This window comes from Ranitomeya imitator, chromosome 5 (assembly GCF_032444005.1).
Source record: "Ranitomeya imitator isolate aRanImi1 chromosome 5, aRanImi1.pri, whole genome shotgun sequence".
NCBI classification, from domain to species: Eukaryota; Metazoa; Chordata; class Amphibia; order Anura; family Dendrobatidae; genus Ranitomeya; species Ranitomeya imitator.
This window is the reverse complement of record NC_091286.1, coordinates 473,313,347-473,339,302: the sequence shown is the minus strand read 5'-3', so window position 1 is coordinate 473,339,302 and position 25,956 is coordinate 473,313,347. Positions and strand designations below refer to the sequence as shown.

General features: G+C 45.7%; 1 protein-coding gene across 1 annotated transcript in view; it reads left to right on the top strand.

Moving 5' to 3' along the window:
- The first annotated feature begins 14,056 nt into the window (after positions 1-14,056).
- FNDC3B (fibronectin type III domain containing 3B) overlaps positions 14,057-25,956 on the top strand; it is a 598,527-nt gene continuing 586,627 nt past the window's right edge. Inside the window, exon 1 of the mRNA XM_069727312.1 lies at positions 14,057-14,204. The gene's annotated coding sequence lies outside the window, so the exon portion shown is untranslated. The remainder of the gene's footprint in view (positions 14,205-25,956) is intronic.

The window sequence follows — 25,956 nt, the reverse complement described above, 5'->3', positions numbered from 1 at the left end:
ATCGCTTGTAGACCTCAAATAATGCAAAGAAAACAAGTTCATAATCATTTAGAAACAACAATACTAATGTTTCAACTCCGGAAGAATTCAGAAATCAATATTTTGTGGAATAACCATGATTTTTAATCACAGCTTTCATGCGTCTTGGCATGCTTTCCACCAGTCTTTCACACTGCTTTTGGGTGACCTTATGCCACACCTGGTACAAAGATTTAAGCAGTTCATCTTTGTTTGATGGCTTGAGACTATCCATCTACCTCTTGATTACATTCTAGAGGTTTTCAATGGGGTTCAGGTCTGGAGATTGGGCTGGCCATGACAGGCATTTGATGTGGTGGCCCTTCATCCACACCTTGATTGACCTAGCTTTGCGACATGGCACATTGTCCCGCTGGAAAAAAACAGTCCTCAGAGTTGGGGAACATTGCCTGAGCAGAAGCTTGATTCATACATCCTTCGCAAAGAACAACCTGCCCAATTCCAGCCTTGCTAAAGGATCCCCAGATCATCACCAATATTCCACCAAATTTCACAGTGGGTGCAAGACACTGTGGCTTGTACGCCTCTCCAGGTCTCTGTCTAACCATTAGACAACCAGGTGTTTGGCAAAGCTGAAAATTAGACTCATCAGAGAAGATTACCTTACTCCAGTACCCTATGGTCCAATCCTTATGGTCTTTTTCAACGTCAGCATGGCTCTCTTTTGCTTCTCATTGATGAAAGGCTTTTTTCTAGCTTTACATGACTTGGGTCCTGCCTCTAGGAGATTGTTACGAACTGTTCTTTCTGTGCATTTCACCCCAGCTGCCATTTGCCATACCGTTTGTAGGTCACTTGATGTCATCCGGCGGTTGCTGAGTGACATTCGAATAAGGTGGCGGTCATCCCGGTCAGTGGAGAGTTGTTTTCGCCCTCTGCCGGTCTGTAGCTTTGTTGTCCCCAATGTCCGCTGCTTGACCTGGCTGTAATGGACTGCCGTCTTATAAATTTTAAGGATGGAGCAACATAACACTGTATCCCTCTGCTAGTAAAGCCAGAATTGGGCCCTTCTCTTCCTCACTCAAGACTTTTCTTTTCAACTCCTTTGGCATGGTTAAAAGTTATTTTTTCATTCCTATTACTTTTGCGATATTACTAGCACTTGTTTTGCCATCCAGCTTGTCCTATTGCAAGAGGATTGTGAACACCACATCAGAATTTTTTATACTTTCCTTCGTTAAATAAGATTTGGTTCAGCTGATCACCTAATCAGAAGCACATTAAGTAGAATGAGGTGTACTCTGGTTGGAATTCAACTGACACTGGAATGGAATGGCTGTCAGACATCTAGAGAAGCTGATTTTTATAAAACTGTGCAGTGGTCTCTTAATTTCTGCCAGAGCTGTATATATATATACACATATATACGTTTCATGCATTGAAATCAGAGCTGATTATACCATATGCAGAACTGGGACAAGAGGTAGGCACCTGTCTATGTTGCTACCTCCTGCCTCCCTGATGGGGTGCACTTTGGAAAAAAAAACCCTGACACTTCCGAGTGTGAAGGCCGGGGCGCGGGCGCTCAGATGAGTGGCGTCAGTCACTGACACCGCTCACCTCTCTTTCTGCCTACGCACTTCCCTTCACTCACTCCCTGCCATCAGTGGTTCCGCCACGTGGCTCCTAAGGGGCCCATGAGCCAAGGGGGCCCAGTGTTAGCATACTGGTGCAGCACTGCTGGAATCCAGTCGCCAAAGGATAATAAGCAGTAACTGCAAGCAGTAATAGAAGTTCTTGGAAAGCAAATGAACTGTAGGAAACCATCCAGAGAAAGCAAGGTTTCTGAAAGTATTCACCCCCTTGGCCTTTTTTTTGTATTTTGCTACCTCACAACCTGGAATTTCACAGTTTTTTAGGGTGTGCATCAGTTCATGTAAAAAACATGCCTACAAGTATGAACATTTGGTTTTCTTTCTTTTTATTATAAAGCAAACCACAAATAGGACAAAATGACTGAAAACAGTGTGCATTACTATTCTAAAGTCAGTATTTTTTAGAACCTCCTTTTATGGAAATTACAGCTGCAAGTCACTTGAGAAAAGTCTTTATGAGCTTTCCACATCTGACTGTGATTTTTGCCCATTCTTCAAGGCAAAACTGCTCCAAACCTTTCAAGTTAGATGTTTTCCACTGGTGAACAGAAATCTTCAAGTCTAACTACAAATTTTCAATTGGATTAAGGCCTGGGCTTTGACTAGGTCACTCCAAAACATTTACTGTACACGTTTCCGGAAAGTATGCTTTGTGTCATTGTCGTGTTGGAAGGTGAACCTCTGTCCCAGTCTCAAATCACTGACACACTGAAATAGGTATTGCTCAAGAATATCTCTGTATTTAGCACCATTCATCTTCCCCTCGACTTGGATCATTTTCCCTGTCCCTGCTGCCGAAAAGCATCCCAACATGATGATGCCACCACCATGTTTCACTGTGGGGATGGTGTTCTTGGGGTGATGAGCTGTGTTTGCTTGGCGTCAGACATACAGTAGCATTTACTTTGGCTGGCAAAAAGTTAGATTTTGCTCCCATGCTCCATACATTTTGGGAGTCTCCCACATGTCTTTTGGCAAATTGAAAATGAGACTTACCATTTCTGTGTGTAAGTAAAGGCTTTTTTACTGTGCACTCTTCCATAAAGACCACCTCTATGGAGTGTACGGCTCATTGTGGTTGTATGGACCGATACTGAAGTCCCTGCTTGGGAACTTTGCAGCTCCTTCAAAGTTACCTTTGGTCTCTGTGCTTCCTCTGTGATTAATGTTCTCCTTGCCAGGGCTGAGAGTTTTGATTGGTGGCCCTCTCTTGGCAGGTTTGTTAGGTTTGTTGTGATACCATGTTCTTTCCAATTGATGATAATGGATTTGATGTACTGCAATGAGAATAACAACTCACAGGCTGAGACAATATGCCCCCACATAGACCCCTACATTCAATATGAGCCTCCACACAGCCCCGTACACACAGTATAAACTCACACACAGCCCCGTACATACAATATGAGCCCTCAAACAAAACTCTATATACAGTATGAGCCCCAACATAGCCCCATACATACATACAGTATGAGTCCACACAGTCCCCTACATACAGTATGGACACTCAAAAAATACTGTTATAGGTCAGCATAGGGTTATATATTATGCGCACAAATTGCTATAGGCAAAAAAGAGATCCCTAGGTAAAGGCCAAAGTAAAACTTAACTTTTATTTAATTAATTATATTAACCCTGCTGTTCTGTTTGGTCTGGGGAGACCAATTTTGAACTTTGGTATTTTTTGGGGTGTTCAAGATGTGGTTCTGAAACTTGTGGTTGATTGACTTAAATGAGGATGGGTCGGTTGGCCACGGGTTTCAGAGCCGCATCTTGAATATTTTAAAGAATATTGAAGTTCAAAGTCGGTCATTTTTGACCAACAGAACAGCAGGGTTAACAGAAATCATAAGCTTTAAAAACACAACAAACCAAGGAGGGTATTATTAATTGGATAGTCCTATAGCTGGGTATATAATGCTTACAGGGAGCTATTGTCACGCATTTGGTTTGTGGAACCACTGTGCCACGGACCGTGGAGAGCCTGGAGAGGCGTGACTAAGCGAACACCTGACTGTTCACTAGAGCCTCTGATGGTGAGGTTAGACTTGGCTCCCGATGAACGCCAGGTGCCACTCCAGGACAGACCAATGGACGCGCAGCAGCTGGACCCAGAGCATAGACTGGAGGGAGCAGCTGGCAGAGTTTGATTTAGAATGCAGCAGACAGAGATCGCATCAGAGTTCAGTAGCCAGAGTTCGCATGAGAGTGCAGCAGATATAGTTCGTATCAGAGCACAGCAGACAGAGTTCGCACCAGAGTGCAGTAGGCAGTGTTTGTATCAGAGTGCAGCAGGCAGGATGAGCATCAGAGTGCAGCAGGCAGGATCTGCACCAGAGTGCAGCAGGCAGTGCTTGTATCAGAGTGCAGCAGGCAGGATCTGAATCAAAGTGCAGCAGGCAGGATTTCCACCAGAGTGCAGCAGCTAGGATTTGTACCAGAGTGCAGCAAGTAGGATTTGCACTAGAGTGCAGCAGGGACAGGTGTGCACCCTCACACAACTTAGACTGCAAAGTAGGAAAGTTGCTCAGGCACCTCCCCAGTGGGGAAGAAGCAATATACACATAATGTCCCAGAGCTATTGGTAGAGGAAGAAATAGCAAGTGCATGCACTGACCCTTTAAGAGGGCAGGAGTGTACGCGCATGTGCCCTAAGGACATAGCTAGAGGACCGGCTGAAGCACTGACCGCAGCACAGGTGAGTGAATTGACACACCGGAGACCCTGCCTGGCGTGGTGCCTGGCGTGGTGCCTGGCGTGGTTCTAACAGTACGCCCCCTTTACGTCCCCTCCTCTTCAGGCCTTCAAGGAATTTCCGGAGGAGAATCGGAGCATGAATGTTCTCCATCGGCTCCCAGGAGCTCTCTTCGGGACCAAATCCCTTCCAGTCAACGAGGAAGAAGGTCTTGCCTCTCACCTTCTTCATGGCCAAGATGTTCTCCACTTCAAAAACATCAGAGGCTTTTGGCATGGGCGTGGTACTGGGATGCTTGGAGAAAGGACTCAGGATGACCGGCTTTAGTAGAGATATGTGGAAGGAATTTGGAATCCGTAAAGAAGGAGGCAGCTTCAATTTATAGGAGACCTCGTAGATCCGCTTCAACACCTCGAAAGGCCCTATAAAACGAGCACTCAACTTGTACAAAGGAACCTTCAGCCAGAGGTACCTGGAAAAGAGCCATACCTTGTCAGCAGGACGGAAGCACAAAGGATTCAAATGCCTTTTGTCTGCATGTCTCTTCATGTGGGCGGAGCACGCTTCTAAATTGGCTTTGGTGTCCTCCCACAACTTCACGAAAACATTGGAGAGGACATCTGCCACAGAGACATCAAAAGGAACCATCACCGGGAGGGGAACCTCGGGTTTGCTGACCGAACACAATGTAGAACGGAGATTCTCCCAAGGTTTCACCAACGTGATTGTTGTATGAGAACTCAGCCTAGGGAAGCAATTTCACCCAATCTTTAAGGTGGGAATTGACCTGGTTGACACGCTACACTTGAGAATTGGATCAGGGGTGATAGGCCGATGAGAAATCCAAGGTGATATCTAGATGTTTACAGAGAGCTCGCCAGAATCTGGAAGTGAACTGCGAACCTCGATCGGACACAATGTGACGAGGAAATCCGTGCAGGCAAAAAATATGTTCGATAAAGCCGTTAGTCAGTTCAAGAGCGGTTGAAAGAGTAGACAATGGGGTAAAGTGCTCCATTTTGGAGAAATGATCCACAACTACCCAGAAGATGGTGCAACCCTTAGATTCTGGCAAATCTGTAATGAAGTCCATAGCTATGTGCTGCCATGGTCCAGATGGTACGGGTAACGGCAGGAGAGAACCGGCAGCAAGTTGTTTGGGGACTTTATTGCGGGCACAAATCGGACAGGTAGCCACATAAGCATAGATCTCTCTCCTCATGGACAGCCACCAGTAGTGGCGAGAAATCAACTATAGAGTCTTCCTTTGTCCCGCATGACCAGCCACCTTGGACGAGTGGCCCTAAGACAAAACTTGCTTCTTCTCTGATTCAGCCACAAGAGTCTTCCCTGGGGGAATTCATGACAGAAAGACTGGAGCGACAGTGACTATCTTGGATGGTTCAATGATAAATTGTGAAACTTCCTCTTGATCTTTGGACAGAAAAGAGCGAGAGAGGGCATCAGCTCTTACATTCTTATCACCGGACCTGAAATGTAAAAGAAAGTTAAAGCGGGCAAAAAACAAAGACCACCTACCTTTGCATGGATTAAGCCTGTGGGCATACTGGAGATACACCAGGTTCTTATGGTCCATGTAGATGAGAACTGGATAGACTACACCCTCCAGCAGGTATCGCCACTCCTCCAGAGCCATCTTAATGGTGAGTAACTTTTGGTCCCCGATAGAGTAGTTACACTCAGGAGCGGAGAAGGCCTTAGAGAAGAAACCGCAGGACACCTGGCGACCCGAGGATGACTTCTGGATGAGCACGGCTCCAGCCCCTAACGAGGATGTGTCCACCTCTAGGAAGAACTATTTGCTCAAATCCGGGCGATGCAGAACGGGAGCGGCGGAGAAGGACTGTTTAAGGCTAGGTTCCCATTGCGTTGATGGGTTAGCACTAACGGACAGCGTTGCACGGCGAAAATGTCGCAATTAACGCCGTGCAACGGGTCCGTTAGCGCACCCATTGACAGCAATGTTATTTCTGTCTGGAGCGCATCGCTAGCGCGTGCCATTTTCGGCACGCGCTAGCGATGTGCCGTTCTTTTGTGACCGACCTCAGGCGCTGCTTGCAGCTCCAAGGTGCGTCCAAGGTCCAGTCCTCACTAGCGCAGATCGGGGATCGGGGCAGATCGGCCCTAAAATAAACATTGCGTTAGCGCAATCCGCTAGCGCTTTGCGCTTAACGGATTGCCCTAACGCAATGGGAACCTAGCCTAAGAGAGCAGAAGGCTTCTTCAGCCTCGGAGGACAAGTTCTTCGAGTCGGCTCCCTTTCGGGTCATAGCAGAAATGGGAGCAATCAGCGTTGAGAAGTGAGGAATGAATTGCCAATAATAATTAGCAAAGCCAAGGAATCGCTGAGTTGCTTTGACTCCCACGGTCAGCGGTCATTTAAGGATAGAAGAGACTTTCTCAGGATCCATCCTGAGTCCAGTATCTGAGATCATGTAACCCAAGAAGGGAAGAGAGGACTGTTCGAAAACGCATTTCTCTTAGTTGGCGTAGAGGTGATTTTCCCTCAGACGCTGAAGAACCTGCTGAACTGCTCATCTGTGGGAGGCCAGATCCAGGGAAAATACAAAAATATCGGCCAGATACATGACAACACAGGAATAAAGCAGGTCCCGGAAGATGTCGTTAACGAATTCTTGAAAAACTGCCGATGCATTACTGAGACCAAAGGGCATCACTCGGTATTCATAATGTCCGCCCCTGGTGTTGAAAGCCGTCTTCCATTCGTCTCCACGGCGAATGCGGATTAGAGTGTAGGCGCCTCTTAAAGGGAACCTGTCACCCCGTTTTTTGAGATTGAGATATAAATACTGTTAAATAGGGCCTGCGCTGTGTGTTACTATAGTGTATGTAGTGTACCCCGATTCCCCACCTATGCTGAGAAATACATTACCAAAGTCGCCGTTTTCGCCTGTCAATCAGGCTGGTCTGGTCAGGTGGGCGTGGTGACATCGCTCTTTTCTTCCCCAGCTTTCCGTTGGTGGCGTAGTGGTGTGCGCATGTCCAGAGTTCCGAATCCCCTGCGCGCACGTGAAGCAAAAGCGCGCGTTCTGCGCTATTGCCCCTGACATCGGTGGGGGCGGCCATCTTCCTGGGGCCGTGCGTGCGCAGATCGAGTGCTCTGCTGCACGGGGCTTCAGGAAAATGGCCGCGGGATGCCGCGCGTGCGCATTAGAGATCGCGGCGGCCATTTTCCCAAAGCCGAGATGCAAACTCGTGGTTTGAGCAGGATCTGGGGTCCAGCGGGATCTATGGCCTGAGCAAACTGTCACGGTTGTGGTTTGTGGAACCACTGTGCCACGGACTGTGGAAAGCCTGGAGGGGCGTGGCTAAGCAAACACCTGACTGTTCACTAGAGCCTTTGATGGTGAGGTTAGACTTGGTTCCCGATAAACACCAGGTGCCACTCCAGGACAGACCAATGGACGCGCAGCAGCTGGACCCAGAGGACAGATTGGAGGGAGCAGCTGGCAGAATTTGATTTAGAATGCAGCAGACAGAGTTTGCATCAGAGTGCAGCAGGGTTTGCATCAGAGTGCAGCAGACATAGTTCGCACCAGAGTGCAACAGACAGAGTTTGCACCAGAGTGCAGCAGACAGTGTTTGTATCAGAGTGCAGCAGGCAGGATCTGCACCAGAGTGCAGCAGGCAGGATTTCCACCAGAGTGCATCAGGGACAGGTGTGCAACCTTACACAACTTAGACTGCAAAACAGGAAGGTTGCTTAGGCACCTCCCCAATGGGGAGGAAGCAATATATACATAATGTCCCACAGCTATTGACTGGGGAGGAAATAGCAAGTGCACACGCTGACCCTTTAAGAGGGAGGTAGCGCATGCCTGCGTGCCCTAAGGACATGGCTAGAGGCCAAGCTGGAAGCATGTAGAGCATGGGGAAGGGAAGAACTGACTGCAGCATGGGTGAGTGAAGTGACAAGCTGGAGACCCTGCCTGTCAGAGCAGGACTCCTGCATGGTGTTAACAGGTATACACACTTGCAAGATATATATAATGAGATAGAGGAGAGAACAGTAGTCTCTGTGTGGGGGATAATATGCTTATATAGCCGGCTCTAAGATGATCGTTCAAACAGTGCTGACTGTTTATTAAAGTGCTTGTGCTTGAGTGTAACTTATTGCATACAGCCCAGACATATATTAATCCGCCACTGATACCAGGGGCGTATCTGGGGGGGGGAGGGGGCAGCCGGGGCATGTGCCACGGGCGTAGCTGGCAGGAGGGCGCAGTCGGGCCACCTAATGTGGCGTCCGAAGCGTCTCCCCTGGAGTCTGCATTCAGCCTCTCTCTGGACAGTTCTCTCAGCCAGCTGCCAAGCTGACAGCTAGCACAGAGAAACAGTGACAAATTGTGCTTGCGTCTAACAGATGTGAGTACAATTGAAGATCTGACCACCGCGTCAGAGTGACGGCATTAATATGATCATGTCATGTGATCACACTGCTGACGTCAGTCACCAGCGCTGCAAACGAGCAGATTAGTGGTAAGTGCTCCATATTAGTGAAACTGAAGACAATGAAGATAAGGGGAGGCGTATTTACTGCTCGGAGGGGTATTTCATTCCTGGGGGTGTATTTACTGTGTGGAGGTGGTATTTACTGGGTGAGTGTGGTATTTACTGGGAGGGCTACATTTACTGTGTGTGTGTATTTACTGTGTGGGGGGAATTTAGTGTATGTGTGGTTGTATTTAATGTGTGGGGGTGCATTTACTAGGTGTGGTGGGGTTTACTGAGGGAGTGGTGCATTTACTGTGTGTGTGTGGTTGTATTTAGTGTGTGTGTGGGTATTTACTGTGTGTGTGGGGGGTGTATTTACTGTTCGTGCGTGTGGGGGGGAGATTTAATGTAACAGGGCTGAAGGAGATTTACTGTGATGGGGTATTTATTGTAATGGGGCTGGGTGAGATTTTGTGTAATGGGAGATGATTTGAGGACACACATTTTGGGAGCAAGGAAGGGACAGGTGCAGATGCAGGAGAAATTTGAAGACACAATATGAGGAGGAAGGAGTGAGATGGGGGATGGGTGCAGACAAAGTATGGTGAGTGGTGGTATGGTTGCTGAGACAGTATGATGAGCGAGGGAAAAATGCATGAGGATGCAGTATGGGGAGGGATGGGTGTGCACACAGTATGGGAAGGGATGTGTAAGGAGGCAGTATGGAAAGTGAGAGGGTAAATGTATGAGGCGGGAGGGAGAAATGTGTGAGAAGAATATTGATGGGAACTTGTGCGAGGAGTCAGTATGGGGGGGAAGTGTGAGTGGGCACAGAATAGAGAGTGGGTAGTGTGGGAGGTGTAGGATGGTGGAACAGTGTAAAGGCACAGCCAGGAAGCGACAGTATACCAAGAAGAGGGAGTGTGATGAAGGGGCACAGTTTAGGGGGGATTCTGTGTGAGAGAACAGTGTGAAGAGGTGGTCCAGTATGGAAAGGATGGGCAAGTGTGGAGAGCATGTACCATAAGAGGGACAGTGTGGGGTCATATTTTGTGCAGGGTATATAGTGAGGGGCAACATGCCAACTAGACATGAGTAGCCTCACTCTATGAAACTTAATTGAGCGAGGCTGGGCACGTCTAGTTGGAATGTGGCCAGAAGTTTACAAATCGCATACTTGTGAAAAGAAGATTCCATGGCGCTTCACTCATACGTGATTTTCATACTTATGCTTTTACGTGACAATGAGCATCTCTTCTGCTTAGTCTGACAAAGACATGAATCAGTCTTTGATTTTAAGGGTTAATTTTAACATTGAGAGATAGAATATCAAAAATAAAATCAAGAAAATCATATTGTATAAATTACATAAATTATGTGTTAGCTACAAAGGCACAGGAAACTCTGTCAAAGTTGAAGGAAATGCAGCATGTTATCAGCAAATACTGGAGGCAAATTTGCATTCATCAGCCCGCAAGCTGCGCATGGGACGTACTTGGACGTTCCAACATGACAACGATCCAAAACACAAGGCCAAGTCGACCTGTCATTGACTACAGAAGAATAAAGTGAAGATTCTGGAGAGGCCATCTCAGTCTCCTGACCTCAATATCATTGAGCGACTCTAAGGAGCTCTCAAGCACGCAGTTCATGCTACACAGACCAGGAATTTACAGGAACTGGAGGCTTTTTGCCAAGAAGAGTGAGCAGCTTTACCATCTGAGAAAATAAAGAACCTCATCCACAACTACCACAAAAGACTTCAAACTGTCATTTATGTTTGAGAGGACAATACATGGTATTAAGAAATGGGGTATGTGAACTTTTGATTAGGGTCATTTGGATGTTTTGGGTTGTCATTGTGATTTAAAAAGAGAAAACGTAGTAGACAATAGATAGCTTCACCCAACCACTAACCATGAGTGGAGAAAAAGTTTTGGTGTTCTCATTCATATTATCAGGAAAAAGGCCAAGAAAGCAAAAATTCTGCCGGGGTATGTAAACTTTCGAGCCCAACTGTAGATGAATAAGATAGAACTTCCCCACTATTTGGTGGCACTTATCTTAGTAGCCAATCAGTCTGAGCCATAGTAGGTCCAGACCCCAGTCTCTTCCTCTAAGGGCTTGTTTCCATTTGCGAGAAACACGTCCGTGTCTCGCATGTGGAAACGAAGCTCTGGTGCCGGCAGTCCGGAGCGGAGCGTACGGCCACATAGCAACACATGGAGCTGCACGCTCCGCTCCGGAGTGCCGGCACCAGAGCTTCGTTTCCACATGCGAGACACGGACGTGTTTCTCGCAAATGGAAACAAGCCCTAATATCCATCTCTAGATGTGACTCTCCCTTTGATCATAGTTAGTAAGGCCGAAAAAAGACATTTGTCCATCCAGTTCAGTCTATATTCCATCATAATAAATCCCCAGATCTACGTCCTTCTACAGAACCTAATTGTATGATACAATATTGTTCTGCTCCAGGAAGACATCCAGGCCTCTCTTGAACCCCTCGACTGAGTTCGCCATCACCACCTCCTCAGGCAAGCAATTCCAGATTCTCACTGCCCTAACAGTAAAGAATCCTCTTCTATGTTGGTGGAAAAACCTTCTCTCCTCCAGACGCAAAGAATGCCCCCTTGTGCCCGTCACCTTCCTTGGTATAAACAGATCCTCAGCGAGATATTTGTATTGTCCCCTTATATACTTATACATGGTTATTAGATCGCCCCTCAGTCGTCTTTTTTCTAGACTAAATAATCCTAATTTCGCTAATCTATCTGGGTATTGTAGTTCTCCCATCCCCTTTATTAATTTTGTTGCCCTCCTTTGTACTCTCTCTAGTTCCATTATATCCTTCCTGAGCACCGGTGCCCAAAACTGGACACAGTACTCCATGTGCGGTCTAACTAGGGATTTGTACAGAGGCAGTATAATGCTCTCATCATGTGTATCCAGACCTCTTTTAATGCACCCCATGATCCTGTTTGCCTTGGCAGCTGCTGCCTGGCACTGGCTGCTCCAGGTAAGTTTATCATTAACTAGGATCCCCAAGTCCTTCTCCCTGTCAGATTTACCCAGTGGTTTCCCATTCAGTGTGTAATGGTGATATTGATTCCTTCTTCCCATGTGTATAACCTTACATTTATCATTGTTAAACCTCATCTGCCACCTTTCAGCCCAAGTTTCCAACTTATCCAGATCCATCTGTAGCAGAATACTATCTTCTCTTGTATTAACTGCTTTACATAGTTTTGTATCATCTGCAAATATCGATATTTTACTGTGTAAACCTTCTACCAGATCATTAATGAATATGTTGAAGAGAACAGGTCCCAATACTGACCCCTGCGGTACCCCACTGGTCACAGCGACCCAGTTAGAGACTATACCATTTATAACCACCCTCTGCTTTCTATCACTAAGCCAGTTACTAACCCATTTACACACATTTTCCCCCAGACCAAGCATTCTCATTTTGTGTACCAACCTCTTGTGCGGCACGGTATCAAACGCTTTGGAAAAATCGAGATATACCACGTCCAATGACTCACCGTGGTCCAGCCTATAGCTTACCTCTTCATAAAAACTGATTAGATTGGTTTGACAGGAGCGATTTCTCATAAACCCATGCTGATATGGAGTTAAACAGTTATTCTCATTGAGATAATCCAGAATAACATCCCTCAGAAACCCTTCAAATATTTTACCAACAATAGAGGTTAGACTTACTGGCCTATAATTTCCAGGTTCACTTTTAGAGCCCTTTTTGAATATTGGCACCACATTTGCTATGCGCCAGTCCTGCGGAACAGACCCTGTCGCTATAGAGTCCCTAAAAATAAGAAATAATGGTTTATCTATTACATTACTTAGTTCTCTTAGTACTCGTGGGTGTATGCCATCCGGACCCGGAGATTTATCTATTTTAATCTTATTTAGCCGGTTTCGCACCTCTTCTTGGGTTAGATTGGTGACCCTTAATATAGGGTTTTCATTGGTTCTTGGGATTTCACCTAGCATTTCATTTTCCACCGTGAATACCGTGGAGAAGAAGGTGTTTAATATGTTAGCTTTTTCCTCGTCATCTACAACCATTCTTTCCTCACTATTTTTTAAGGGGCCTACATTTTCAGTTTTTATTCTTTTACTATTGATATAGTTGAAGAACAGTTTGGGATTAGTTTTACTCTGCTTAGCAATGTGCTTCTCTGTTTCCTTTTTGGCAGCTTTAATTAGTTTTTTAGATAAAGTATTTTTCTCCCTATAGTTTTTTAGAGCTTCAATGGTGCCATCCTGCTTTAGTAGTGCAAATGCTTTCTTTTTACTGTTAATTGCCTGTCTTACTTCTTTGTTTAGCCACATTGGGTTTTTCCTATTTCTAGTCCTTTTATTCCCACAAGGTATAAACCGCTTACACTGCCTATTTAGGATGTTCTTAAACATTTCCCATTTCCATTTTCCATTTCCATGATTGCCGCTATTATTGCCTGCCTGGCACATGCGGTTATAACAGCAACCACTATCCTCCTCCACGTTTCACCGGAAGGCGTCATCAGGGGAAAGAGGCTAGAATTTATAGATGTGTACAGTCCTGCGTCGGCATATTGCACCCGCACATTATCCACAAATGCTGCAGATTCACAAAAAAGGAGTGACATGCTACTTCTTTAAACCGCAGCGTTTCTGCAGCGGATTTTCCGCAAAGTGTGCACAGCATTTTTTTTTCTCATTTACATTATGCTGTAAATCAATTGCGGATCTGCAGCGGTTCTGCACCTCAAAAAACGCTGTGGATCCGCAACGTGTGCACATAGCCTTATAATCCGCCGATGGCTCACTGTGACCCCCCGATACCCGGGCCTGCGGTGGAAGCGGCGGCGGCCATCACTCCTCATCATCATCGTCCTGGTGATTGGAGGCAGTGACTGGGAGCGGTGGGATCTGTGCGCCCCCCCCCCGCCGTTATCTTTGACATGGGGGTCTCCATAACTCTGCGACTTTTCCTTCTTGGTGTCACAGTTTCAATGTTGAGGAGTTCATCATCCCAATATGTCGCACATCATCATTTTGTGTGTAGGGAGACGTGAGGAGAAAGCCGAGCAGAGATACCAGTGATGCCGGCATTACAGGCACCGGCACGGTCCTCACACACACCGTCACCCGGGGTTAACCCCTGCCTGGCCAACCAAGCCGTGACTGGGCGGAGCCTTTTCTGCAGCAGAGTCCCCGGGCCAATCACACAGTGCAGGGGCGTGGCCTGCGGTGGAGGTCGCTCCTTGAGCTGCCGGGGACTGGGAGGCCCCTCACTGCCGCTCAGGTCTCATGCTGGCCGGGATTAGTGGAGGAGCTGCGCACGTCGGGCGACCCGCTGTCCAAACCCCCCTATTTCCGCGCTACATAAGGTAACGGACCGGCCGCCGCCTCCCGTCCCTGAGCCGCTGCCGCCGCTTTCCTGGCTGATAACGCAATAAAAAGTTTCCCGAGCTCCGCTGTAATGTGGCTCCGCCGGGTCCCTGCAGCCTGGCATCCGGGCACATGACTGCGGGGGCTGCGGTGGTGTGCGCCCGTCACCCCGCGGCGTGCTGTGCCAGGCTGTCATGTGCCGGTGACACGTCCTCCCGGGGCACAGTGTGCGGGGAGCAGCCTCCATCCTAGCCTAGCATTCCAGGGAGGCTCCCCTGAGCCCGGCTCTGCTGGCTGCCGTGCCCTCCTGCCCAGTGCCCCCTCCCCGGCTGGGCATTTCCCCTGGTGCAGTGATGGTGGCGCAGACAGCTCGCAGGGCATCACCAGTCCTGAGGAAGTGGAACAAGTGATGTGATGCAGCAGATGCTGCCAGGGTGATGCCTATGATTGGGCAATACAACTTTTAGTGCCCTGACCCCATTATTTGGGTGGTGTGCCCTGTTCTTCTTGCCCATGGGTAGTCGGGTGTTGTGGTCCTCATTGGGCCGGCAGATGTTGCGCTTCTCGCCTTGGCGTTGGTGGCAGTACCCAATGGCATTTCTGACTGTTGCCCCTGTCACAAGGTGCAGTTCTCCTCTGGGAATATAAACAGGAGAGCAGAAGAAATGTGTGGCCCCAGGCTGGAGATGAAGGAGGCCCTTGTGCCGCACGTACTGTCTGGCATACAGTTCTGCCAGATGTCACTCAGGTGAAGGCAAAGCTCCTCCTAGGAAAAAAAAGCCAAGAATCCGCAGCCTCCGGCTATCTGGAAAGACGGTGCAAACGTCTGGATCCAGGGGGCACATTGGAGAAATGCCGGAGTCGCTGCTGCCACTTGTCCGCACTGATATCTCTTCTCAGATCTTCTTATTGCTCCTTGGCGGAATGTTCTATGGAATTAGAAGTCACAGACTCAGTTACTATGTATTATTCCTTTATGCCGCTTTCAGACATTATATAACGGGCATAGTAAAGTAGAAAATGCATCTGTCGCCCAGTGACCTGACTGCGTTATTGTAGACCGCCAATTATTGGTGATTTCTGATACTTCTCCCAAAGTCTCCCGGGTGTAGAAGCTTTTATAGCTGACTTGTAATTATCTGCTAGCAGCCATTGATTATGGGGTCATCCATGTGACTGACCGCTAGTCTGATTTTTATTACACCACACAATATCTGTTCCCTGTGAATTACAACCACTATAGGTATTGATGCCAGAGGAAATCTGCATACAGGTAAAGTTGTAGCAGGAGATATGATGCGCCCCCTACAGGCTGGAATGGTCTTGGATGCAGCTGACAGTCTCAGATGTGTAGATGACAGGGAGCTATTCTATGGGGCGGACGGAGCTGCCTGTGGCTGTGCTGGGGATTCTTAGCCAGTAGGGTTACATGTGCTTCCTTATTAATGTCACTAAGGATTATAGATTTCATATCGCCTGATCTTTGCTTCGATTCATGTTTTTCTTTAAAGTCTTTGTGTAAGATGTCTGTAGTCTAATATATCCTGTCTTGTGTTTATAAATACCATAGTTTCAATACAACATAATTACCTGTATATGGCTGTAAGTCAATGAAGGATGTGGTAGTACTTGTAGTTCTGCAGCACCTGCAAAGCTATACATATCATCAATATAATTTAATGTTTAAGTCCTTTTTTTTGTATGAGTCCTATAGAAATCGGCATTAAGTTATTGTCTTGGTTTTAGTGCCCTCATGGTTGTGTGGCCATGTCATAAGGTAGGATGGCAGCACTACTAGTCCTATCACAGGATGACTGGTTTATTGGTCTCTTCCATCCATCCATCCATCCATCCATCCATCCATGAGGAGCTGGAGCCCAGTTTGCACTGGATGAGCACAGGTTATAGAACCTCACTTTCATCTATGCCGATTATACTAGGTACCTTCCTTATAGACCCGAAACACAGATTTTCTGCAGTGAAATGAATCCACAGCAGCAAAAACCCTCACCAAACCGTTTAGTTTGTGGCTTCACGTCAGTGAAGGTAGGAAATGTCCTCAGTGATGTCAATCATGGGGATAAGGCGTGGGGGAGACCGACTTGGCAGCGTTTCCATGTTCTTGACTTGATCCAACCATCAGCATATGATGTGAGCAATAAACCTCATTTTCTTGAAATGACTCATGAAATTAGGCTACAGAGGAGAGGCCCCTTTTTGAGATGGCAGGTTCAGTACCATTAGGTTCTGTTATTTGGGAGCCAACAAAGACTCATTGGGTCCTCCTTAAACTTACTGACTTAAGTCACTTTTACACAACTGTATTTTGCATCTATAGCTATACGCCAAAGTTCCTATATTGTGGACCCTCTCCTGGCAACAAATATTGCTGCAAACTTCTGAAATACCGTACTGCTGTGTGAACGTGGCCTTAGTGATTTATCACTATGAACAAAAATTCTGCATCTTGTTTAGGCCAGTTTGGTTGCTAAACAGATCATATGTGAAAACTATGAGATTAGGGAAAAAAATTATTTGCGCTGTGTATAAAGGGAAATGTGACAAATTTATTAAAAGAAGTTGTCCAGGCCATGTATAAAACTATGGAGACGACCCTCCCTAAGGGCTCATGCAGACACCTGTGGATATTGGTCTGATGTCACGTGAAGCTGTCATGCTTCGTTTGGGAGATTCGCGAGATCGGACTGATTTGCACAGACGTCTGTGTGATCCCTAACCATGTAAGGCCTCCTTCAGATTTCCAATGTTCTCGTATATGAGCTATCCCTGGAAAATCAGAGATATTCCCAATTTTAATCCCATGGTCAGATCAAAATTTGCAATACAAATTTATTGGGTTGTTAAAAAAATCAAATCTCTCTTTGATGACCACCGAGTTCAGTTCCATCTTTACGGACTGTCAGAAGGACATTTAAAAACTTTTTTTTTTTTTTTACTCATATGAGAAAAACTGACACTCGGACTACACTCTGATCAAACTTTGATCAAAATACTCAGTCCGTTTTTCTCGTACATGAGATAACCGGATGTCTGGATGAGACTAATGGCTAAATGTACACTGCCACTGTGCACTTATTCTACCGTACATGTCAGGAGCTTTTCCTGACATACTGTAACATAGACAAAGGCCCCCATTCACCAGACGGAGGCCAAAACTGTGTACTTTAGGCCTCTGTCTGGCAGGTATGTGTCTGGCAAATGATGTAGGATAGCACAGCAGTCTGTACTTTCCTATACACAGGGCTACTGCATAGAAACATATACTATGCGGTATACTTTTTCTATTTATCTTATTGTGTGGAGTTCTTATGGTGGACGGATTCTTACAAATCCATCCTGACTGGCCACTGTCCGGCGCATACCTCCTTAAAGTTTGATGACCTAACCTAATATACACATTGTTACGCTCACTTTCTCGTTTTATACGTGACTCCGACAACCAAATAGAATCACAGCGTTTGGTAAATATTGAGTAATATACAGTTTGTTGTGATCCATTTCTTTACATAACAATTCCACCAAGTGCAGCTTGTTTTTTTTGTAATTTTTTACATAGATTAAAAAGTGAGAATAATCAAAGTTAGGGCTTTGAGAGTAAAATCATAAAGTTGGAAATTAGCAGCTTCTGGGGATCGTTCTTAGACTTTTTTTTAAATATATATTAAGAACTTCAGAAAAAAGGAGTAACAACAAGCCACTAGGGTTGAGCGAAACGGGTCGAAATTTTTCAAAAGTCGCCGACTTTTGGCAACGTCGGGTTTCATGAAACCCGACCCGACCCCAGTGTGGGGTCGGCCATGAAGTCGGCGATCTTTTGAATCTAGAATCGGAATTCCGATACCGATTCCCGATATGTTTAAGATATCGGGAATTGGTATCGGAATTCAGATTTAAGTGTAAAATAAAGAATTAAAATAAAAAATATCGCAATACTTACCCTCTGACGCGCCCTGGTACTAACCGGGAACCTTCCTTCCTTAGAATCAGCCTTCCAGGACCTTGCGGTGACGTCGCGGCTTGTGATTGGCCGCGACGTCACCGAAGGTCCTGGAAGGGCTGATTCTTAGGAAGGAAGGCTGCTGGAAAGAAGCAGGGCGCGTCCGAGGGTGAGTATATACCTAATAGGAATATACTCACCCTCGGACGCGCCCTGCTTCTTTCCGGCAGCCTTCCTTCCTAAGAATCAGCCCTTCCAGGACCTTCGGTGACGTCGCGGCTTGTGATTGGCCGCGCGAGCGGTCATATGGGCGGCCGCGCGGCCAATCACAAACCGCGACGTCACCGCAAGGTCCTGGAAGGCTGATTCTAAGGAAGGAAGGTTCCCGGTTAGTACCAGGGCGCGTCAGAGGGTAAGTATTGCGATATTTTTTATTTTAATTCTTTATTTTACACTAAAATATGGATCGGAGGGCCTGAAGGAGAGTTTCCGCTCCTTCAGACCCTGGGAACCATGGAAACCCAATGCACTTCATTGGGTTTCGGGTTTCGTCCGACCCCGACTTTTTTATAGGATCGGACGATTTCACTCGACCCAACTTTTTCAAAAGTCGGGTTTCGTGAAACCCGACCCGATCCTATAAAAGTAAAGGTCGCTCAACCCTACAAGCCACAGATATATATAGAAAAAAAGTAATATTTATTATCAAAATCACAATTAAAGTAGATTGGACAAATATATATCACATATATAGACTGAGGAGACTATTATGACCTGGTGGTCAGGACAATAATGGACCTGGTGGTTAAGAGCACACGGAATGACCTGATAGTTACTGATAATAAGGACGAGCTCTGGGACGTGGGAACTCTGCTGACCGCAATCCCTATACCTATCAAACACACTAGAAATAGCCGTGGATTGCGCCTAACGCTCCCTATGCAACTCGGCACAGCCTAAGAAACTAGCTAGCCCTGAAGATAGAAAAATAAAGCCTACCTTGCCTCAGAGAAATTCCCCAAAGGAAAAGGCACATATAATGACTGTGAGTAAAGATGAAAATACAAACACAGAGAAGAAATAGATTTAGCAAAGTGAGACCCGACTTACTGAACAGACCGAGGATAGGAAAGGTTACTTTGCGGTCAGCACAAAAACCTAAAAAAAGACCACGCAGAGGGCGCAAAAAGACCCTCCGCACCGACTCATGGTGCGGAGGCGCTCCCTCTGCGTCCCAGAGCTTCCAGCAAGCAAGACAACAAATTAAATAGCAAGCTGGACAGAAAAATAGCAAACCAAAGAAATACAAGCTGGAACTTAGCTTCTGATGGGAAGACAGGTCACAAGAACGATCCAGGAGTGAACAGACCAATACTGGAACATTGGCAGGTGGCATGGAGCAAAGATCTAAGTGGAGTTAAACAGAGCAGAAGCTAACGAATTAACCTCGTCACCTGTGAAACTCAGAAACACCCACCAGAGGAAGTCCATGGACAGAACCAGCCGAAGTACCATTCATGACCACAGGAGGGAGCCCGACAACAGAATTCACAACAGGAGACCCGAAGGTAATCTGGGGGGGTGGATGAAGGGTCAAAAAAAAAGTCAGATTGGGTGGGATCTAGAAAAGCTGGGTGAATACATATCAGGCCAGTCTCACACGTCCAGATAATTCCGGGACCGGAGAAAACGGTACCGGAGTTATCCGTGTCCGTGTGCTCACGTAGGCCATCCGTGTGGGATCCGTGTGCTGTCCGTGAGTACGTTTTTAGGGTCCGTGTGCTGTCCGTGTGTCCACGTATTGCAACAATTTTTTACAATTTTAACCCTATGACAGGAAAAACGCACACGGACGGCACACTGACAGCATCCGTGTGCGGTACGTGTTTACACGGACCCATTGACTTTAATGGGTCCGTGTGATCCGTGCACTCCCACAAACACTGACATGTCTCCCGTGTTTTGCAAACAGATGCACGGTCCGTGAAAACACGCTGACATGTGCAGAGACACATTTATTTTAATGTGTCCACGTGAGTCAGTGTCTCCGGTACGTGAGGAAACTGTCACCACATGTACCGGAGCCACTGACGTGTGAAACCGGCCTCAGGGGAGCACATGGATGACACAAAGTAATAATCAGGATAAAAATCAATGCACAGTGTCCATATCACAGCTGCTCTTAGCACCCAAGTAGTAACTTCCCCATAGTGAATCTAGACCACAGCAGCCCCCCCCCCTCCCCCCCAGACTGCCCCGGCGCGCGTTTCACGTTTCTTAGATTTATCAATGGGGAATGCGTAGTGATGCATTTTTAGACTCACTTTCTCTTTTTACAGCTGACTCCGACAACCAAATTGAGTCCAAGAATTGAGTCCAAACGTTTGGCAAAAATTGAGTAATATACAGTTTGTTGTGATCCGGTACTTACACAATTCCACCAAGTGTAGCTTATGTTTGTAACTTTTTACATTTTTTATTCTCACTTTTTATTCTAAGTTAAGGCTTTAGGAGTAAAAACACGAAGTTGGAAATTAGCAGCCTCTGGGGATCATTCATAGACTTTTTTTTTTTTTTTTTTAAACATGTATTTGCTTTTCGCTACAATTTCCATATCAATGCACAGCCTATCACAAAGAGGTTCCCACACTTTGGCTGAGCCGGGAGGATTGATCATTCGGAACTATTTTGTCACTTGCCAGAGTTGCGCGTTTCTGAAATTGTTAGGCTAGTTTCACATTTGCGTTAAAAAAAGCAGCGTTTAAAACGCATCCGCTGGTGGTAAAAAAAACGCTTGTAAACGCGTACAATCACTGTGTTTTGTTAGACGCATGCGTTTTCGTATGCGGTAAAAAAAACGCAGCGTTTTTACGCGTTTACATGCGTTTTTTCCTGCGTTTGCGTTTTTGATACGCATGATGAGAAATTTCACAAGAGAAAAATCAAGATCCAGACACCGCCAATGGGACTACAGAGGGCGTGTGACATGACTCTGTGGACCAAAATATAGAAAAATTGTAGCTCTCAAAATGCGGTAACGCAAAAAATATTTTTTGAAATAAAAAGCGTCTTTAGTGTGTGACAGCTGCCAATCATAAAAATCAACTAGAAAACCCACTATAAATAGAAATGGCTAGGGTTAGGGTTTGGATCCCTAGGATTAGGGTTTGGATCCCTAGGGTTAGGGTTAGGATCCCTAGGGTTAGAGTTAGGGTTAGGGTTTGGATCCCTAGGGTTAGGGTTAGGGCTAGGTTTAGGGTTTGGATCCCTAGGGTTAGGGGTAGGGCTAGGGTTAGGGTTTGGATCCCTAGGGTTAGGGGTAGGGTTAGGGCTAGGGTTAGGGTTTGGATCCCTAGGGTTAGGGTTTGGATCCGGATCCCTTTATCACCTTGATGGTGGGGGGTAGCTTATCAGTGTGTAGACTTGTTTTTTTCTATTGAAACGCATGCGTTTAAAAACGCAACCAAACGCATGTGCTTAAAAACGCATGCGTGTACATGGACAGCAATACGTTTTTTTGCCACAAAAAAAGCCTCTAGAAATTACTACATGTTGCATTTCCGCAACAAAACGCAAGCATAGAAACGACGCATGCGTCGTCAAACGCGGCCAAATGCGTACAAAAAAAAGCATGCGTTTTTAATGTTACATATAGGAAAAAAAAGCATGCATTTATATGCGTTTAAACGCAGCGGCAAAAAACGCAAATGTGAAACCAGCCTTATGCTTTTTTTTTTTTTTTTTTTTTTCAATGTGTTTTTTTGTTAGATTAGGAATATGCAAAAAAAAAAAAAAGCCAACAATTAACTGCACAATCTTGCCCAAACAGCTGTCCACTTGACTTGAGCTTTCCACCCTTATTTAATTTCTAAATTAATTTGATGCTTTTATACATAGTTGTGTGGTCTGCTGCGTTACCTTACACGTGGAAAGACTTTGTTAACAATCTATGTTATAAATACAATTTTTATAGAAACTAGTATGTGCAGTCTGGAGTGGTGGTCTCTGACATCTGTTGTTCATTTCTTAAGGAGTTTTGTTATATAGATATGTGGTTGATAGGTCAGCTGTGTTCTAGTGCCTGCGTTCCTCCATACAGCGCAGGATGTAACCAAGCCTTTTTTTTTATGTAAAGGCGCAATGTTTACTAACTAACATTACAGCAAATCATGGGTTGTTGCTGGCTCTTCTGCTGTATTGTATGGCCAAGAACTCCTATGTCATTAATATTCTAAGAATCCATCATCACTTTTTTTCCTTAGTGTGTCCTCATTTGACTCTTATTCTATGATTATAACTCATCTGTGTATTATCAAAATGTTAAAGTTTCCATGAAGAGACAGAGTGTGATACACCCACACAGAGAGGAATACAACATTTAAATTTGTTGCTACGTGGACTAAAAATTGGAACGTGCGTACAAAATGTTTAGAAATGTTAAATAATTTAAAGCTAATTCTAATGTAGGGCTAACAATGTACCTATATGAAAAGATCCTCAAGCTGTCATATAAAAGGAACTTGCCTCCTACAAAAAAACAAATGCAGTTTACCAGCAGATATAGTCATAATTTGCACATACGTTTTTAGAGATGGGAGAATAAATTTGCAGGATTCCACTTGATCATATAATCCTTTATCTGTGTCCACTAGATTAGCGGCCCATTAAATTTCTCTTTTGATTAGCCAGGCTGACGTGGCCTCGCGTGTGTTTGTTAATGTGCATTGATGACATTGTGGCTGCCCAGCTAATCAAAAGAATTTGGAATGCTGGGAAATAGAGATTCGTTTGCCCCCTTCATTGGTCATAGAGTGCTGACCTGGCGGATCAGCCGGAGTCCTGAAAATTGATTCTCTTATGTGGGTTTTCCATCCACTTTTATTAAAGTGGACTCCAACTGATCAAATAGTACACGCCATCACATAGTCCAGCGCCGGCTCCCTGCTCCGGTGTCTGTGTATTATCTGCAATAGTGACATCATGTGGACAGCAGGCATCACCACTGCAACCAATCATTAAGCTCTGTGACTCCTACCGCCTGCAGCGTCCAAGCAGGTGGCATCAGTGATTGGCGGCTGCAGTGATCATGTTTGCTGTCGCCGACACCACCGCAGCAGGAAGCTAGTGCTGACCCAATGGAAGGTGAGCGCTATCTGTATGTGTTGTGTTACTACTGTATGACCAGTTGGGATCCACTTTTCTAAAAGTGAAAACTCTTTAAAAGGGAGTACTAAAAAAAACAGAAAAAGGCACAGGGCTGTTTCAGCACTTAATACCTTTTGGAGGGAAATTATAAAGAAATAAACATATTGGTTGTGCGATCCTGGCCCAACACTTTAGGTTTGGCTGAAATATTGCTGCTTCTCCAGGTCGGGCAGTGGGTCAGAATGGCTGGCCATAAAGGATCAAGTATAAAACCGATAACAGTATTCATTGCATCCTAATGTATTTTAATATTAATGAAAATATATAGCTTTTAATCATCCATCCTTATTGTTACCTTTGTCCTCTTAACTGTATCTGAAGCTAATAGCTCCCTATTAGTGGCCACCACTTTGAGAATAAAGGTGTGGTCAACTTTGGTACTGTGAACAACCCAAAGTGTGGTGTTTGTCTGGAGATCTAAACCATCATGACGAAGGTAGGATATAGAATTAGATGCTTTATTGTGGTAAAATTTACCCCGCGTTTCGCATTTGATGCCTTAGGACGAGTCGCAGTGTGTTGCAGTTTTATCCCATTAAAGTATCAGTCTCCATCCTTACCTTGCACATCATGGTGTTCTCCTCCGGATGAACACCACATTTGGACCCCATTGCATTTGGTGTTGGTTGTACTTGCCTAATTGAAATCAGTTGACAGTACATGTAAAGTATAAACATCATAGGTCCTCTGGAGTGAGCAATGCCCTTTATAGCTGCTCTGGATATTAGACCCTAATTAAATGATAGATGCACTTTGGTGTTTCATGAACCACATAAAAACTTGAGTTTGTCAAACAAGCTGGTGAGTCACACACTTGGGGTCTACGAGCCACGTGCTGCTCCCATGCCATTGGCATTGTCAAATACAAAGTACTCAACCATTCCTATTAAAGAGATGTTTCATTTCCAAACATACTTTATGTATCAACTTTTCTGTCATTCAACAGGAACCTTCATTGTTTTACTTGATAAAAATTAGTGGTGAGCGAATGTGCTGGGATAAAGTGCTATCCGAGCATGCTTGGTGTCTTTGGCTTGCTCGAAAATATGTTCGAGATCCCGCGGCTGCATGTCTCGTGGCTGTTAGACACATGCAACATAACATATACAGGGATTGCCTTCCCAACAAGACAATTTCGGCATGTGTTGTGGCTGTCTAACAGCCGCGGGGACTCAAACATATTTTTTGAGCACGGCGAAGACTCGGTCAGCACCCGAGCATACATGGGGATAACACCTAATCCGAGCACGTTCGCTCATCACTAATTACAATCTCCCCTAGTGACTAATGTACTGTATCTGCGACAAGCCAAGCAAATCTGTGCCCATTTTGTGGTGGGTTCTCTCTAGAGCTATAAGGGTTTCCAAATGACTATGCACATCTATATACATAATTGTCTAAGGGGTACTTCCGTCTGTCTGTCCTTCTGTCACGGTTATTTGTTCGCTGATTTGTCTCGGCAGCTGCCGGTCATGGCTGCCGCGACCAATCAGCGACGCGCACAGTCCGAAAGAAAATGGCCGCTCCTTACTCCCCGCACTGACTGCCCGGCGCCCGCATACACCCTTCCGCTCACACAGGGTTAATGCCCGCGTTATGCCGCGGGTAACGCACTCCATTACCGCTGCTATTAACCCTGTGTGACCAAGTTTTTTACTATTGACGCGGCCTATGCAGCGCCAATAGTAAAAACATCTAATGTTTAAAAATAATTTAAAAAAAAACAAACGATTATATACTCACCTACGCCGCCTTTCCTGCTCCTTGCGATACAACCGCCACGTTCCGTTGGCACAGATCATCTGGCAGAAGGACCTGCCGTGACGTCACGGTCATGTGACCACGACGTCATTACAGGCCCTGCGCGAGCAGGACCTGCCGTGACGTCACGGTCATGTGACTGCGACATCATCATAGGCCCTGCGCGAGCAGGCTGGGACCGGAAGCTGCCGCCTGTATCTCGCACAGGCGACAGAACTACAAGGGGCCCTCGGATCGGAAGGTGAGTATGTTTATTTTTTATTTTTTTAACCGGTGACATACGTGGCTGGGCAATATAGTACGTGGCTGGGCAATATAGTACGTGGCTGGGCAATATACCATGTGGACATGAATCGGGCCACCATCTAAAATATATATATATATTACATTGTCTAAGTGGTACTTTCGTCTGTTTGTAACTTCCATCTGTCGCGGAAATAGCGGGTCGCAGATGGGATCAGCGATATTGGGGCAGGATTTAAACACCCCTTCACTTTTTACTATTATTGTTAATAATAATAATAATAAAAAAATAAAACATTCTCACCTTCCGGCGTCCGCGGCAGCCTTTCCCGCTCCTCGCGAAACTCCTGTCCCAAGAATGTATTGCGGCAATGACTCGAGATCACATAGCGGTTTTGCAAGATGATGACGTAGTGGTTTTGCGAGACCGCTACATAATCACGTGTTATTGCCGCAAGGCATTACTGGGAACGGAGCGTTGCGAGGAGCATCGGTAAAAGGCCTGGGCTGGGCCGGAAGGTGAGTATATAACTATTTTTTATCTTAATTGTTTTTTTAATAGGGATATGGTGCCCACATTGTTA